At 25.6% G+C, this 18,347-nt stretch overlaps 1 protein-coding gene across 1 annotated transcript in view; it reads left to right on the forward strand.

Annotated features, from left to right (window-relative positions):
• The first annotated feature begins 10,300 nt into the window (after window positions 1-10,300).
• The window catches only part of LOC112693232, a 29,801-nt gene continuing 21,754 nt past the window's right edge, over window positions 10,301-18,347 (forward strand). The window contains exon 1 of the mRNA XM_025568211.1: window positions 10,301-10,474. The gene's annotated coding sequence lies outside the window, so the exon portion shown is untranslated. The remainder of the gene's footprint in view (window positions 10,475-18,347) is intronic.

The raw sequence follows: 18,347 nt of genomic DNA on the forward strand, positions 1-18,347 counted from the left end.
ATTTGATCTTAAACGCAAACAATTTTAAATCTGCAAACAATTTTGCATTGTTCATATTCACCTATTCATAATAATAATATGAATTTGTTGTTATTCGTATGCCAAAAACATGAATTTATCTATTTTATTATCAAGATGATAACGTTTTATTATTATTTTTATCTGGATAAAAATAATATTTATTTTTATTTTTATCTGTATCTTATTTAGATAATTTTTTTTTGTTATCTGGACTCAACATTGCATCTGGAGCGAAACATGAAAATTAAACAAAACCGATTGTTTTAGAGAAAAAAATTAGTGGCCCCGTAAAAGACGCGAGAACTACCGAATAGAGAATATGAAAAAATAAAGAATTAAAGGCTTTATACTAGAAGCTATTAATAAAAAAAAAAAATTAAAAATTAAAGGAACTCTTTCAGAAATCAAACATGTCTACAATTTGAAGTAGGAGATTACAGTGAGCTGGTTATACCTGGCATATTCAGAACCTATTGTTGCACATGGTAATGCCAGAAAATTTAGAAAAAAATACATCTTTGACGACCTCGTTTGAGATAAGAAGACATGGTAAAAAGAGAAATAAAATTAAAATCTCAGGTCGAGAATGGAAAGTAGAGGAGCTGATAGGAATAATGGGAGAATTGAATGTATGACAACATGATTATAGCGAGCGCCTAATAAAAAAATAAAAATACAGTTTAAAAAAAAAAATTATTTTTAATTGTAAAATAATTTTAGAACTGTGCAATAGTAATGCATATAATTATTTTCTTACAAAATACGAGGTATTGAATATTGAATATATCTTATTTCATGTATTAATAGTAACTATCAATAATTTGCTGTAAAATAATTTTAAACAAATATGTAAGAAGGAATAACAAATAAAAGAGGGTTTGTTAATTTTGAATAAGAATAATAATAAAATAAATAATATTATACAGAAACGAGTATTTAGTTGTATTCAATAACGCCTAATGATATGTTGTATTAGAATTTATTGTAATACATTACTTGTGTTTTGGTGAACGGAAAAGATTATTACTTAATATTCATGAGTTATTGGAACTTTTAATGAAAAAGTTTACACATAATGATAAGACTTTTTAAAATACAGGTTATTGTGAAAATTATATTAATTATATACATTGGAATAAGTTAGTACAAAAAACATATAACAATGAATAATTATAATTTATTATAGTTGAATTATACATTTTCAACTAAACATATTTCACGAGTAATACAAGTAGGTAATTTTCAAAATATTTTTTAAAAAAGTTGCTAAATAAATTAGTATATAAGTATAGTATTGTTAAAAAATTACTTATCCGAAACACCTTATTAATAGTAAAATTAATTCAATAGAATATAGTGATTCGTGAAAATATATTTTGGTACAATTATTAAACCAACACCAATTACTTATTTCTACATTAAATTTCTTCTATAAATTGAAATAAAAAAAAATATATAATTTTCAAATATTCGATCAGTATATTTTTCATATTGCAATTATGTTATATTTTCATAATGCAATAAAAAGTGCTTATAAAATAAATTGTGTTAGGAAAATGTTTTAATTTTTGTAATAGAAAATGCATATTTAAATACATATTTACGAAATTCTATATAATTTGTATCATAAATTGTTTACTTCTAAATAATAATTTGTCCATCATTCATTAAATTGCATTTGTAAAATAATTATTTATAGACATTTATTGTCCGAGTCACAACTGCATTATAATATTTTGTGTTTCGAAACTATTGTTTTATTCAAATTCAAATATAATTAATTATTATAATTATATTATTTTGCAACTGTTTATTACAAATAAATTGTGTATTATTAAAATTATAATTTTTTATGTTTTCCTATTAAAGTTACTTTATATACTGCACATAGTTTGATTGTTATAAGTTCATATACATTATGACATACAGATTACCTTATTTATATGAGCTGAAGAATGTCTGAGGTTTACAATTCTTTATTTTAATTAACCATTGGGGAAGTTGAAATAAAGTGGAAGTATAGAAAGATAATCACTAGTGAATATTTAAATTATTCATTTTAAATACTTTTTAAATGTTGTCTGTATGTACTATATATCATGATTGATTACCTATTAATGTAATACAATATATTTCTATTGCTAAATGCTGTAACTTTTAATTTAATGTAAGTATGATCTTTATAAAATAAGTAGCTCGTTTTTGTGATTGAAACTTTTTACAAAAATATCTTTTTTTAATAAGATAACGATATCTTTCCAGAGATTAATCTTGATTAATTTTAACTTAAATAATACTAGAATTATAACTTATATTTACATTCACTACAGAATAGTTGGTGGTATTATTGATTTCATTAATATAATCATAAGCGTGCGCACGGAGTAGTCAGGGTAGGCACTTGACTACTCTGCGAACTTTCCCCTAACACCAAAATATTCATTATTATCACAATAATAAATAACCATATTATGTTTGACCACTTTGACACGTCTGCAAACGGAAAATATTAGATTATTGGAAAAATATAATTATTAAGTTAAATGAAGTTACTCCATTTAAATATTTTGTTAAAATTAAATGTTAACGTGTTATGTATGACTACCCTGCCAGTTATGTCTGCTCACGCATTTGAATATTATTCTTATCATAATAATTAACGAGAATCGGTTGATTAATGAAAATTTTTAATTAATAATTATTATTATTAATTAATAATACTAAGCATTTCACCATATCTGGTTAAAACTAATTGAAGTAATACAATTTTCATACTAAAATAATGTCTTTTTATAACTAGGTAGTTGGTATTTTTGTAAAAAAAAGAAAGAATTTGCTCGTCAATAAATAATGCTTTTTATTGATTATTATTATCATGTAATTTTCTTTTATGTAATTTTTGATAAATCCATATGTATATTTGAAAACAACATTTCAAGTTGAAATTAACTATATTTTTGTGGTAAATAAATACAATTTTGAAGAGTTTAAACATTTGTCTCAGGCAGATAGTGTTAATTTAAATTGAACTTTATATTATTTTTAAGTCTGCTGACAATATATATTTTGCTCAGTTGAAAATCAGTAAATTATAATCATTTTTATTTATTGTGTGTCATGTAAACATGAAATTTAAGTGGGGACACAATAGCGTTTTGTCAATTATATACCTATAGATTGAACGCCTCTAGGTAGAAGTTCGTTACTTACAGCAATGGCCAAAGACAAGACATAACTACAGTATAATATATATAGGTACAATGAGATGCAAAAAGTCCAATTATGGTCTGTGGTGATGCGTTGAATTACGGCGCGTGTAAAGTCTGATGTCTTAATTAGTATATTACCGTGGGTTATTATAACAACTGTTCTACTCTGCTGTATTGCCGAAACTGACTGAAGTAATATAAGGTATTGTCGACCATTGTAATCATTCGTAACAGATCTGGTTTTCTTTCGTACGATATATTGTAGTATGCATTGCATATCATAATCTAAATCGACTGAAGATATTTAATATAATTATTATCCCGGACCAAGCAAAACTAATGAAAAAAAAAATTATATCGATTACTAATTATAATTTATATTAGAACATTTTTCCAAAGTAAACCACACGGTTCAATTAAAATTTCAAACTTTAAAGTTAGACATTATAAAACCTATAAAATAATATTGTTGATAGCAATTCGTATTAATTATCTGATACTGTCTGCAAATAGTTCAAAAAATACACAACCAAATTTCAAATCCATAATCACGGGTTGATTTTTGAAGTGACCATTTGTCTCGATAGCTTTTTTTGATGATACATTATACCAGGGGTATCCAACCCTTTTTTACGGCAGTCGAATGTGAGATACGTTTTGGCATCGCGAACCAAACTCTTTTAGAGAATTAAAGAGGTAATGAAATTTAAGAATGGATAAGATTATTTAGATTTTAGAAAAAATATATATTTATATTTAATGTTTTTAATTCAAAGTTTGTTTTATTGAGATACGACAAAATTATTTAATGAAAAGTTTGGAATTGCTTGTATTTTAAAATATTTTGATAGTTTGCATTAAACTTTGTTGTTTCAATCAGAAGCGTCGCTTGAAAATGTTCGTCACTTAAGTTAGTTCTATACGTAGATTTGACGTATTTCATATTTAAAAATGTCTGCTCACATAAGTAAGAGCTAAATATTGAAATAATTTCATGTGCACCTTTTTCCAGATTTGAAATAATATTAATAAAATGTCAATATATTTTTCTGGCCGATTTAAAAAGCTTGAAAGGCTGGAAACAGCCCGTGGATCGTAGATTGGAGACCTTTGCGTTGTACGAATGGCGTGAAAATTAATTGCAATAAAACATTTTGAAACTGGTCAGTATTTTGTTTCATCTTTTTAGAAACCCTATTAATATGTCTTAGTGTATATTATAGTGTTGAAGTTTCACTTGATTCTGAGATTTCTTGACTCGTGATTTTTTAATTATTATCACGACGGATTTGTCTTTTAATGCTCATGTGCATTTGGTTTATGATAAGAGTTATATAGAGTGATCTAAGGTTTCTTAAACGTAATTGTTGCCAACAACTGCTAGTCTTGGCTTGAAAGTTCTGTACTAAGTACTCAGATCACTGTACTGGAATATGATTTTACCGAGAAATTCTGGATTGTACTTGTTTATAAATAAAGGAAAATCCAGAGACAGTTACTTATGCATTAAATTTGTCAGTTTATTGATTAGGTATGTTGGTTTTGGTTTTCCACGAGTATTTTGTTTGGATTCTAACCAGTGTTGGGACTTATTTAGTTAAATTTTTGTCATCTTTTATCTTACCTAGATAAATAACGCTAAGTTATCTAATTACTTATCTAAGATAAAATTTTTACTTATCTAGATAATCGTCTGTATTCTTGCCAAGATTAGAGTTATTTTTATTCTTGTACGGAAACGAATCCAACAAATCAGAGATCATAAAAATCGGTCCAGCCGTTATTGAATTATAAATTCTGTAACTAACCCGATTTTCTTTTAAATATATAGATAGATTTTATATTCATAATCATAATTCGTGTATTATTAATAAGTAATTATTATTTCTTAATATAACATTTTGTTGGTATTTTCATGACGGGAAAATATTTTTGGTATTTTTAAACTTAATTTCTTATTTTTCCATGAAAGTTTCAAATATAGTAGGTATTTGATTTTAGTATTCACATGTAACTCATACGCTGAATAGTCAATGTTTCACTCTTGGAACCTGTAAAGTCGTAACTACTTATAGAATAATGAAAAAATCATCAAATTAAGATTATATGGAAATCGATATTGTTAACTTAAAAAAATTTCTTATATATTCTGTATTCATCTTGATACGTACAGAGCAATTTTCATTGTTTTTTTTTTTTTTTGTGTAACATTTTAATGATTAACTAGCATTAATTATTGTACATTATGTATAAATACTGCTTATTGATACACAACATTACTACAATAAACATTAAACACCTAGGTACCTATTGATAATAATAATTATAATTGAGTCTTCATAAATAGTATTACAAATATGAAATATTGACCAAAAAATAAAATTTTAAAATTTTAAAAATAAAAAATATCTTTTTTTATCTAGATAAAAATGAAATTATCTTTTATCTTTATCTAGATACATTTTGCATTATCTATTCCCAACATTGATTTTTACTAATAAATTTGGAGTGGAACTCAAAAATGTAAAAATAAAAATTAGCCCGACGTTTATTTTTTTTTTCTATTTTATTTTAAAATTAATAATAAATTAATTGATTTTATGATTTAATAGATTTATGTACTACGAACTGTAATATTAATACACAAATTGATCGACAGTGTTTTTATTAATTTAACACTAAAATTAAACTTTTAAAAATCCGTGAAACAGAACAACGAAATATGCAATAGATTGCTGAGACATTTTGGATAAAATTTACTAAATTATAAATACACAATATATTTTATCACAAGTTTCAACAGCATTAGAAAACCTCCAGTAAAAATACATTATGATAAAATTAGTTTACATAAAAATAATGGAACCAAAAATTGTAATTGTTCACACAAATTATTGTTAATTTTGCAATTATAGTTATAGTAAGATTAAGTGTTCTGATAAGTGCTGTGATTCTCGTAAGTTTATATTCAGTGAAATTTTTGTAGTATGAAAATTAAGAGTAATTTATAGTTGAAGTCAGTAAAAACTAAAAAAGGATTAAAGATGAAAATATTTCGGTCATTAATTTTACCATTCAAAAGATTAAATATAAAATATATGCCGTTAAAACTTCGTTTAGACGCTTAAGCATGAATATTATGACCGGGAGAATATAAGTTTATTGTTTATAACCGACCAAGTAATGGATTGCCATTTTTTTTTTCTGAACTTTTTTCTGATTTATAGATTAATTAGTGTCATTTTGAGTTCTCAAAGATATAAACTAGTGAAATATACGTAAATTAATACCTTTAGTGTCTTAACACAGTTAGTTAAAGGTTTTGTTAAATTCGGAACAAATAGTTCGAGTGATCTAAATAAATAATAACACGAAACAACACAAAATAACATGTGATGCTTCACAGTTTACCAAAAAATTTAATTATTTCATTAAATTCAGTGATTTACAATACTTTGAGATGAATTTCTAATGTATTTTGATGAATAAATTCCATTAAGACAATATTAATACCTACTAATAACTAATAAGTGATACGATTGCATTAAAAATCATTACGTAATTTTCAAAAGAGCACCTAATCTATCTGCTTATTACTCGTACTTACCCAATGGTTTATACATATTTAACTGTATAACTAATGTATTATTAACATATGACCATTTTAGTTTAAATTCAGTATCATATATATGTATAATTAATGAAGAAATATTTTTTTAATGTTATAAACTGTAATAAACATGGTAAAAATATTGTATTAAATCAATTTAAATGTTAACTTTATTTTTGAAATTATATTTTCAACAACATGAATATTTTAAATAATTCTTCGTTATTTAAAATGCATTGCTTATCCTTCACAATTTGAAATATTGTAATTATTTCGTTAGATATTATTTAAGCCATAAGAAATTTATAAAACATTTTGAAAAATACAGTTTTTAGTTGTTTGTAGCTTATAGATATAAAATTCACTAAAAATCAATACGAGGAACAATGATATATTCTATGCATTAATAAAACCATTTATTATTATGCCGTATAATTTAATGACATTTTTTTAACATTTATGTAAACATAATTGAACTAATGGGACCAGTATAAGATGCCATTGATGAATTCATACGTTGTTTTATCGTTATTTTAACATGCAAGTAATCAATATTAGTAATTATAATTATAAAGCATAAAGTATGCATTTTTAAAAGCTTTTCATGCTAATACTTGTATTTTAATTTAAGATGTGCATGAATTATAAATTGGCAATATATGTATGTAATACTTGTCGTAATTTCCCATTAATAAATCCATTAGCATCACTGTCTCAATTTATGTAAGTACCTATAAACAAAATATACTGGTATTACAAGAAAATTTATCATATTTTTAACATAATATACTAACAAATGCGAAGTGAATACATTTTATTTAATAACGTTAAATACGTTAATTATTACCTATTAAAGTTATGTATTTTGTTTTTTTCTTTATTTAAAATATTTTAAAAATATATGTTCTTAATAATTCATCAACATAAATAACATAAACAATTTATTGTATTGGAATATTTTTTATTAAAAAAATATAAATTAAATTATTTATTGATGTATAATATGAATTATGACTATCATTTCATATATTATAAAATTAGTTTTATTTAAATAAGTAATACTATTTATAACCATATAATCTGTTCAAATAAATAATATATAATTTTAGATTATTCAATACTTCTTTGAGGTTAGAATATATTTTAGTTTATATTTTCTTAATAAAACACATGAAGTATTAACTACAGACTTTTTATAGAAACTTTGGGAATCCAATATTTAAAGTAAGGAATCAGGTAACATGAAACGTTTAAAGATACAGTGACCGATAAAACTACATATTAAATTAAATTTTAATTAAATTAAATTAATCTTTAATCATTTTATGCTATCACATGAGATCCCCTCAATAAATGTAGGGTTTCCAAAGTTTCTAGACGCCCGCATGTATAGTTTAAATGAATTATTGACTAGTGGTAATTAATTCCAGTTAAGACGTAGTATACAATAAAATACTCTACATAACTCTTGTTATATTAAGATAAATAGACTTGCAAAGAATACATTTTTAACTTTGGTTTAATTGGAAATTAAAAAAATATTTTTATGAATACATTTAATTTACATGTAGAATATCTTTTGGAACAACTTAATTAAAAAGTATTCAATGAAAGTATTTGAAAAGTTTCTATTTATTATATTAGAGTATACATATTTAAATAAACATCCACTATTTCATAATAAATACAGAATTTGAATACAATCGTAAAAATTAAATTTTTACAAGAACAACTTTTAATACTTAACTTTTGCTTTTATTTAATGGATATGAACGATTTTATCTAAATAGATTAATAATATATAATTTATATATTAATATATTGTATAATATTTTTTTTATTTAATTTGGAAATTACAATATAATTTATTCTTTATAAACATTTTCTATAGCTAAAATAATTAAATAATATGAACTCGTACAAAAACAGAATATTTAATAAAATATTCTAAAACCTAAAATAATTACTAATAAATTTCATTAGAAATAAGTTCGAGTATATTTAAATAACATAATTTTGAATAGTATTAGAATAAAGACATGATAGGTAATATTCCCATTATGTATTTCTTTAAATAATTTACACGTGGGGTAATTATTTATATAAAATCATATATTTGAATAATTACATGTTTATAAATATTATGAACACATTATTTATCTTATATTATACAGATATAATTTAACTTAACCATAAATAAATACATTATAATAGTAGTGATAAAATTGCCATAAATCTCTTTTGTCCTTATTTTAATTTTTTTTATTAATATTTTTATTCATCTTCTAACGTGACCGTGTTTGTTGTGTGCCGATGACTTGAAAGACTATTATTGTTTACATAATTTCGTATAGATGGTTTTAGCCTTTAGGTATAAAGATTATCCTTATTTGTAAATAGGTATTTGATGAGGTCAATGGTCTTTATGTATGGTCCATCTTAAAAATCATCTTTTAGTTATATGTACTATATCAATGTTGATATTGATCTAGTAGACGGTGAATAAGCCGAGCGTGACTCATGTGAAGAAGTTTTCATCACATAAATATGAGGCTTAGTTTTTGGTAAAATAATATATAAGATAATTCAAAATTTAAATGATCTATATCGATTACATTTTAATTTATTATTTAATTATATACATTAAGAAAACTTGTGGGATTTAAAATTTAAGATATCGTTTGATGAATATTTATTAAAAAAAAAATATTTATCCATGAAAAGAAAGTTTCATATAATCTAATTTCAAATGATGTATCAAACATATATTATATAATTTTCGAATTTATGAAATGGTTTTAAGAAATAGTACCAAGTGATTTATTTAATTAAAACTTGTTTCATTAAGTTAGTTGAGAAGTATTATGTTGATCTTATTTTTATTTATTTTGGATATTTTATATAAATTTTTAATTCGAAAATATTGTTAAACAACTTATTGTATAGAAAACAAAAATAATACCAAATCAAATTCATACAATTATTGAACTAATAATGTTTTTAAACATTTTTTGTATAGTGCTATTAATAAATAAAATTCTACCACCAGGACTTATGTTGAATACAATGGATTTAATTCGGAAATATTTTTAATTGGGAATATCTTATAATAAATACACCATTATTTATGTAAAAATATATTTAAATAGGTGGGTTTTTGTTAAAATATAAAGAATATTAGAAGAATCGTAGAAAGATACTTACTACTACTACTACCTTCTTACTTAATTTACAAATATTTTGTTAAATAAAACTGTGAGGGTAAAATATTTAAATTTTCTAGTTTTTAATTTATTTCACTAAAAATCATGAACTTATAATATTTATTCAATTTTGAAAAAAAAAAAGAATGCGTTAGAAATTTTAGAGATGGATGGGGATATCAATTACCGGCTACTACCACATTCTAGAAGAAGAGATGACTGTGACTAGTGAACTACAATATAAATACGTCGGAGACTTCAACGTGTTGGATCAGTATAGTGCGCACGTTAAGTTTATGATGTTATTGTCACCTTCAGTATCCATTACGCACTGTAGGATATACCTTTAAACTGCCAAAACTTATATTCAAACTATTGATTTTTTAATGATTTTTTTTATAACACTATTCTGATCATCACTCACACAAAAGGTAAGTTTATCTTTCTATAACAGTAATATAGGATTGATATTTATTTTTAAAATTATTTTCATGCTTCAATCAATTTTAATATTTATAAAAATTAAATTATAGTTTTTAAATATTATTCTTAACTAAATTTATTTCTTCCATAAATGTTCTTTGAGTGCTAACAATTTTACTAAATCAAATTATATTATCTAGTTATATTTATTATAAATCATAATTATAATATCATCAGGTGCTTTATTTTTCAAAATACGTTTAATTAATGATATTTGAACGTACAGTAAGGTAAAAAGTTTGTGTTATGAAAGTTAATAAGTTCAAAATCATGTTTTTTTTTAAAACAAAAACATTGTATTATAGTATATATATATATATATATTTATTTATATTTATTATATATTTATTATAGTATATATTATATTATACTATATATATTATATATATACTACTATATTAAATGTACTATATACATGCACATATATATTTAATTTTATTTCAAATAATTTCTTGAACAATAAAAATATGTTCTCTTTGTAAGGATCATATTTTTTAAGTCGTTTATATATAAAGAATTAGTTAACGAAATTACTCTGAAATGAATTTCTAATCGTACGCAAAAAAAAAAAAAAAAATTGTAGAATAATAACGATTTTTTTTTAAATATTCTTTGAAATGTATCGAAATCATTAAACCACTGACACAAAAATATATTTTGATTAGTAAGATTTAATCCGTTCACAATTCCTCAACACATTTAATGTGATGGCTGATGTGAGATGTTTTCAAGTTCAAATTGGATACGATGTGGGGTAGCGCATTTCCGTACCTAGAGTTTCGTGTATAATGATCAATACATGTCATCTTCTAATTGTGTATCAATAAAAAACAATATTACTCAACTGTAATGAATCGTTTTCCGTAGAATCGAAGAGTACAGGCACGGAATTATGACCTAAAGTGAAAAAAGAATATGGCTATAATACGCTAGTGGATTGTGTATAGAAGGTCCGATATTCCTGTCACATAAACTGATGTGTGGCGCACGACCTCGAGCGGTATTTTTCGTTTTATTGTGGTTGCCGGTTCATTAACTGCTGGTTTGGTAATCGTGAGTGCTACTGACACGTCTATGGAGCGCGTGAGACGAAATTCAAATCGCAAGCAATGACATCATTAAGGGCGTTTACGATGCATAATAATGAAAATCATAAGCATCGAGCAATGACAAATATTCGAAAACAAACACAGGGTTCGATGAAAAAATATCTCAAAAGTCGTCGGGTGATTTCACAATAATATTGTAATTCAATAGGCACTGCAACTTCATCAATATCCTTTTAATAATACCGCTCAACGTTATTTATATTATTTTATCGAAAAGTATTATATTGTGCCGTTTCAGTTCAATAAAACCAATCGGTCGGTATATTATAACAATACAATGTCGTATTGTTTACGGTTGTTACTGGAAATTTCGTATAAATATCGAAGGGATGACGTGGCCGTGGTGCATTGTAGGCATACGATAATATATTATTACAAGAATGTAAACTCGCAGTGTGCGTATAATATTATGTATGTGGTGTGTGGATAATATATATATAATAAGTGCATTTCACGAATTCGAAGTCGAGAGCATTTTGCGTTATAAATAATATATTTTATGATTTTTTTTTTCCGTGTGGTCAAGGTCGGGGTGTGAACTAGAATGTTAAACAGTTCTTATGATTTGGTTTTAATTTCAATGTTTGAACGTCGAGATAGATGACAATTGATATTCACTGTGTCCAATAACTTTCTATGCCATCAAATAATATTAATATTTCATTATGACACGTCATCCATAAGTTGATTTTGACCAACATCTGAAATCATTTTTGTTATACTATTTTTAAATTATCGAGAAAAATAAAATTTTGTGGATTAACGTATTATTATCTTACAGTAAATTTAATATTAAAAATCGAAGTGTTGTCGGTAAAAAATAAAAATAACTAATGTTAAGCTATTTATTTAATACATACTTATAGCACGAAGTAAATATAAATATTTTTACGTTAGTTCACAAAATTTAATTAAACTTTAAGAATTTAATGGAATTTTTAATTATTGAAATACCACGGAAAAAAATAATTAGTTTTATCACTTAGTTTTTATATTAAAGTAGACTGTTATTTTGCTTATAGTATATTAAAATCAGTAAATACAATTTTATTTTTTGTTTACGCCTGTGTTTTATTAAATTTATCAGGGAATAAATAAATATATATTTATATATTTCCGTCAACTATGAATTATTGGTAAAATATTATAATCATCAATGTACTTTTTTCTGTTAGTTACTTTAGGTTTCTAAAATTATTAACAATAGGTACATTTAAAAATATTTTATGCTAATAATATTATTTCAATGTAAAAGAATATTTAGTGGTATTCAAATTATTCAAAAGAGTTTTTTTTTAGCGAGATACACGGATTATAATTAAAAAAAACACATTGTTTTTATTAGATCATAAAGCTTTTTGTACACGTATCTTCTACGAAGGCTTCTAGTTTAAATGTTTTAAATTAAATATACGAAGGTCAACTGTATTGGTATTTTGAGTTCAGATCCAAGCAAATTGTAATTGCCTTCATATTTTCACATTAAATCAACTCATAACAGTTTTATGATAATAAATTCATGTACCATTTCATTAATAATACAAACTTGAAAAAAAAAAAATATAATAAAATACCGGCAATCAATCGTTTATTACGCAACTCGTAATATGACATGATATTTTTTCATGATACGGATAAAAATAATAAATTTCTGTGGTAAAGTTCAACATAAGCTAATTTTTATACATAAAAAAATATGCATGTAACCAGTGCAGGTATTTACTGCCAGACTTAGTTTTATATACAACTGATTTGCGATACGTTGTCAAATTTTAATTTAATTTTTACCATACTATTCACCGTAAATGTTTGTTAATATTTAATGAACACACGTCTTCGCGTGGACATTAAATACTGTACACGAACTGATATATTATATTCAATGTTATCTTTTAAACGGAATTTATTTCGCCGAATCGTTCACAATAATTTCATCGCTCTTAGTGGTAATATGCCAACTGAATTACGTAATAATTGTAAATGGTGTGTGTATATTGATAATAATAATAGTAAAGTTGTCCGTCGAGAGAAAAAAAATTAATTTCCTAATTATAATAATAATACTTATACTAATAATAATAACAATAAATACAGATAAATTGTTTTATATTATAAAATGCAGCCTTTTTGATAATCTTAAAACACCTATTGTACATTGTTTGTTCTAGTGTGATACTATATGCGACTCAAAATGTTTTGTGAGTTAATAATAATCCTTATAAATTGTTTCTGAGCTTTTTGGATTAGAATGTGTTGGTTAAACGACGATTGGGTTTTATATACACAAAGTGTAGAATCTGCACAATGTCCTAACACAGAGTGTATCCTAAACGACCTAAATTAACGAAGATGGGTTTTTGTTCGGAAATATAATATTATGTTTACGTTTACGCGCTTAAGGTCGTATTTAATTAAACTGTTACATTATATTATTGTGAAAATAATATAGAAACGTCATTACGGCGAACCCAAGTAAAATACTTTCATTACTCCCTAATGAACTACTACGCTATACGTTTGTTTGTGCTCTTAAAATCGTATAATGTGAGTACTTTTAACTTTTAGGACTGTATGAATAAATGTATTATAACACAACGAACAAAAATAGTAATACTGTGTCGCGTACCAATATTTTATTTATTCGATTGGCGATTGGCAATTTGTAATAGAGCATGTTTAGATCAATCCTTTTGGCTGGCACTTAAAGTATGCAACCGGCGAGGGTATTACGCTATGTTTAAGGCACACGAAAAGGAAAAAAAACACACAACAGACGTTGATCTTGACCTTGAAAACATGATCGTATTGATAGAACAAATCGTTTTAACGGTTTCCGTTGTGACTTTCGTATAGTAAATTGATAGGTGATTATTTTGTGGTTTACGAGGAACGTGATATAATTCTGTCATCTCAACCGAACTGAGGTCAAAGTGTGCATCTATTAATCAAACTGATTTGTCACGCGTGGGGAGCGGCAACTCGGTTACCGGTTATGGAACCAATGAACCATTTTCCAGGTGGCCACACATAATTCAGCTTGGTTCCTTCGGGTGTTCCGAACCACGGGTTTTCGTTTCCCGCGCGTAGACCGGACACGGGTCCGTTTATGATTTTAAGTTTTTTTCGATGGGATTTAAAATATATTTATAATTTGTAACATTATTCATAATCACCATAAGCACACACGTGTAAATGTAACGATTCCTAACCAAATTTATACAACAGGATAAAAGTACGAATTGTGCGTAAAAAACTTCATGTCCGCACTGACTTTTGTATACTTCAAAATTGTATATCACATGTAATCCATTTGCGAATGGATAGGTTCAAAACAACTAAAACCCAAACTGTTTACAAATATTGTTATACAATTGTTTAAAAATATTACGTAATGTAATATGTAAGACGTGTAATTACTTTTAACAGCTACGAGGTACCTACACTTGTTCGGTATATTGTTTAAAATTTCAGAATATTTCATCCATAAGTGAACCGAAATTTATGTTAATTATTTTTATAATATCACATGTGTTCTTCGATTTTATGAAATTAAATTATGATATTATATTTTTAATCAGATTATACTACAACATTAAATGATTAATTAACGAAGGCTTTCAGGAAATTTAAAATGTTTTATTTTGTTGGAGTTTAAAGCGAAATATTATTTTTAAATAATATAGTTATAATAATAATGCCATTATGCCAAGTTCAAGGGACTTAATTGAAGTCTTAAATTAATTTCTGTTTAATAATAATTTTAGTTTTACTCAAAATGTATACATAAAACAAATTTTATTATAAGAAGACAACTTAATTAAATCTATTGTTTTCTTGTAATACGTTATTTTCAAAAATAAAACATTTGTTTATTTAATATTTAACTTTTTAAATTGGTAAGTTACACCAAATATAGTATGAATGTAAAATTTATCTATAAAATACACATTTATCATGCTTAAGCTATTCATAAGGATTAATAAAATGATGGTCTCAATAAAGTTCAATATAATATTTTATGAGAATTAATTTAAAAAATTAAAACAATTTAAACACATAATACTAGAGTTCATTTTTTAGTCGGTAAATATAAAATGTATTTTACTTCTTTCGATATACTTTGTTTTAGGAAATATCTCAATTTGCATTAATATTATGTTTACTTTTGTTTTTAAGTAAACCAGTGAAAAATATTTTACAAATAAAGTTTAACTTTTAGAACAATACATAGTGTCTTCATGTATAATGCGATTTTAAAAATAATTCCATTTCAATAATTTGTATTGTATTTATTTAATTCTATAATTGAATCAATGACTTGTTTTTAATTAGATTTATGCATTTTTATTCGTATACATAAATACATTAAACATTTTTATAGAATTGGTACATGGCTATTTTAAAAGCTAATATCAATTCAAATATAAGTATACAGTAGAATTATATTTTAAATATAATTGAGGTAATTAATAATTTCCTACCAACACTGTAGCGTGCGTCCTTCCAGAGTGCTCTATTTATTCAATCCATATTATTTATTTTATCTTCTGTTGTTTATATTCTGTTTTTTCTAGCGCAACTCGAATAGCTTAAAAGCAATTTGAATGGATTACAATTTTTACAGAACGAGTCATGGTAAAAATTTTAAACTACAAAAAATGAATTTACAGTTAAAGCCGTTGTATTTTTTGAATTGAAATAAATTATCGTTGGGTAGCTATAACCTGTGTTTATGATTATGAATGTTTACAAAATAATATGCATATTTACGTTTCATTTGTGGCGTTCACGTCGTATACGATACATATTCGTGCATTAAGTACACACGGTAACGATGACGTGTATGAAGTCTCGACTGCACGTTTTATTTTTTACCGTCGTCTTTAAAACGGCCGCCTGGGTTTTCAAACGTTAAAACCTTTGGAGAGCGAGTGTCGTTCAACGCGGAGATGATACGCGTACACGGAGTTTTAACGGATTATGTTGTTCACTGACATCTACGAAACACGAGAAGGAAGAGAAGAAATAAAATCGCATTGTGCGGAAAATATTATGCAAAGCGTTACCGCGGAACAACCTGTTCGGTTGAAAAAAAAATCGCGAGTGTACACGCGCGCACGATAAACGTGAATAATGTATGTGGCTGCTATAAGTGTACGGCAAAGGATTAACAATCATGCGTTATGAATCCGGTGATTCGGATTGATGATCGTTTCAATCAGCTCTCGCGGTGCCCTGTCATCACTATCGAACGGTCCGACAAGTTGACTCATTACAATGTACCACGCGCTTATCACTGTCCGCGCCTCAACACTTAAGTGCTAAACCGTTACAACATTTGCTAGGTATCCGTCGGATAGGTCAAGTTTGCGTTGTTCGTCGAACCCACTGGGTGACTAATCCGCTGATTGAAAATGGTTACTGACCTCTTGCCGGATTTCAAAGTAGACGCGAAATCACTAATACACGCTCGCAAAGAAGGATATTTTGTATGCATATATTTTGTGCGGACAAAGAGATAAAAACGAATATTGTGAAAAACATAACGTATATATTATAACGGGCGACCATGTTGTTTACTGACTTTTGAAAAACCTTCTTGGGTTACCCTAATTGAAAATACTAGTCTCGCTATTGTGTAGTGAAAAAGAAAAAAAAGAAAAGACAAGAAAGAAAGAAAAAAAACACACATACACTTTTATCTATTGGTTAAGAACGTCTGTGTTATACACTTGTTCTTACCGGAGAATAAAATATGTAAGATATGCACGCGCATAATAATATAATATGTTATTAGTATGAGTGAACGTCTGGCGAGAATATAATACAACTCCACCAAATAATATACGTAGGTATACGAACTAGGCTTATCCACCGAAAAAAAAAATATTAGCGTGTCATTAATTTAGTTACAATATATTATTGCTTGTGGAGCCGTGGTAAAACAAGTTCAGCAAATTTAATGCATATTACATAGTAAACGAAAACGTCAAAAAAAATGAGATAGTACTACACGCGTTTGCAGTAATGTGCGCATGATATTTTACGTTTGAAGTACCATTTATCACATGAACATTTTATTCCATTTCGTCGTCCCGTCGGATGTACATTACGGATATGAAACCGTAACTGTTTATTGATTTTACAAGTATCAATCATCAACATTGAAAAGTCACATATTACATAATACTATATAATTATAAGAAATTATCTTCTTTAAATTTTGTTTAATGGTGATTGAATCCGATGCTATGAAAACTTTTTTACACAGTAATGTTTTTCAAATTGAATAATATTTGTAACACATCATTTTTGCGTTATTCATATTGAAACCACAGTCTATTTTACACATATGCACATACATGTATTACGTGTATCGAAGATATTAATAAATTTATAATGCTTGTTTTATTTGTCGGGTTTCAAAAGAAACAGTCGGACATTTTCAACCGAAAGATACTCATTAATCACTATTATGCAACATTTTAACTTAAAATAAATTACATTTTAAATATTTTCATTCAATTGCAATTTATTTCTCTTATTTTTTTTTATTGTTTTAACATCATCTTTTGTTTATTCAAAATGGCAATTCGAATTTCGTTTTCTCCCGTACCATGTCTTCGTATTTTAGATGCTGCGAAGTAAACAAAAAAATACACGAATTAAATTACTAATTAGAAATTTCAATTTTATATTCAAGTTGTATATT

The sequence above is a fragment of the Sipha flava genome, unplaced genomic scaffold, assembly GCF_003268045.1.
Source record: "Sipha flava isolate LNK unplaced genomic scaffold, YSA_version1 82_pilon_pilon, whole genome shotgun sequence".
Lineage (NCBI taxonomy): Eukaryota > Metazoa > Arthropoda > Insecta > Hemiptera > Aphididae > Sipha > Sipha flava.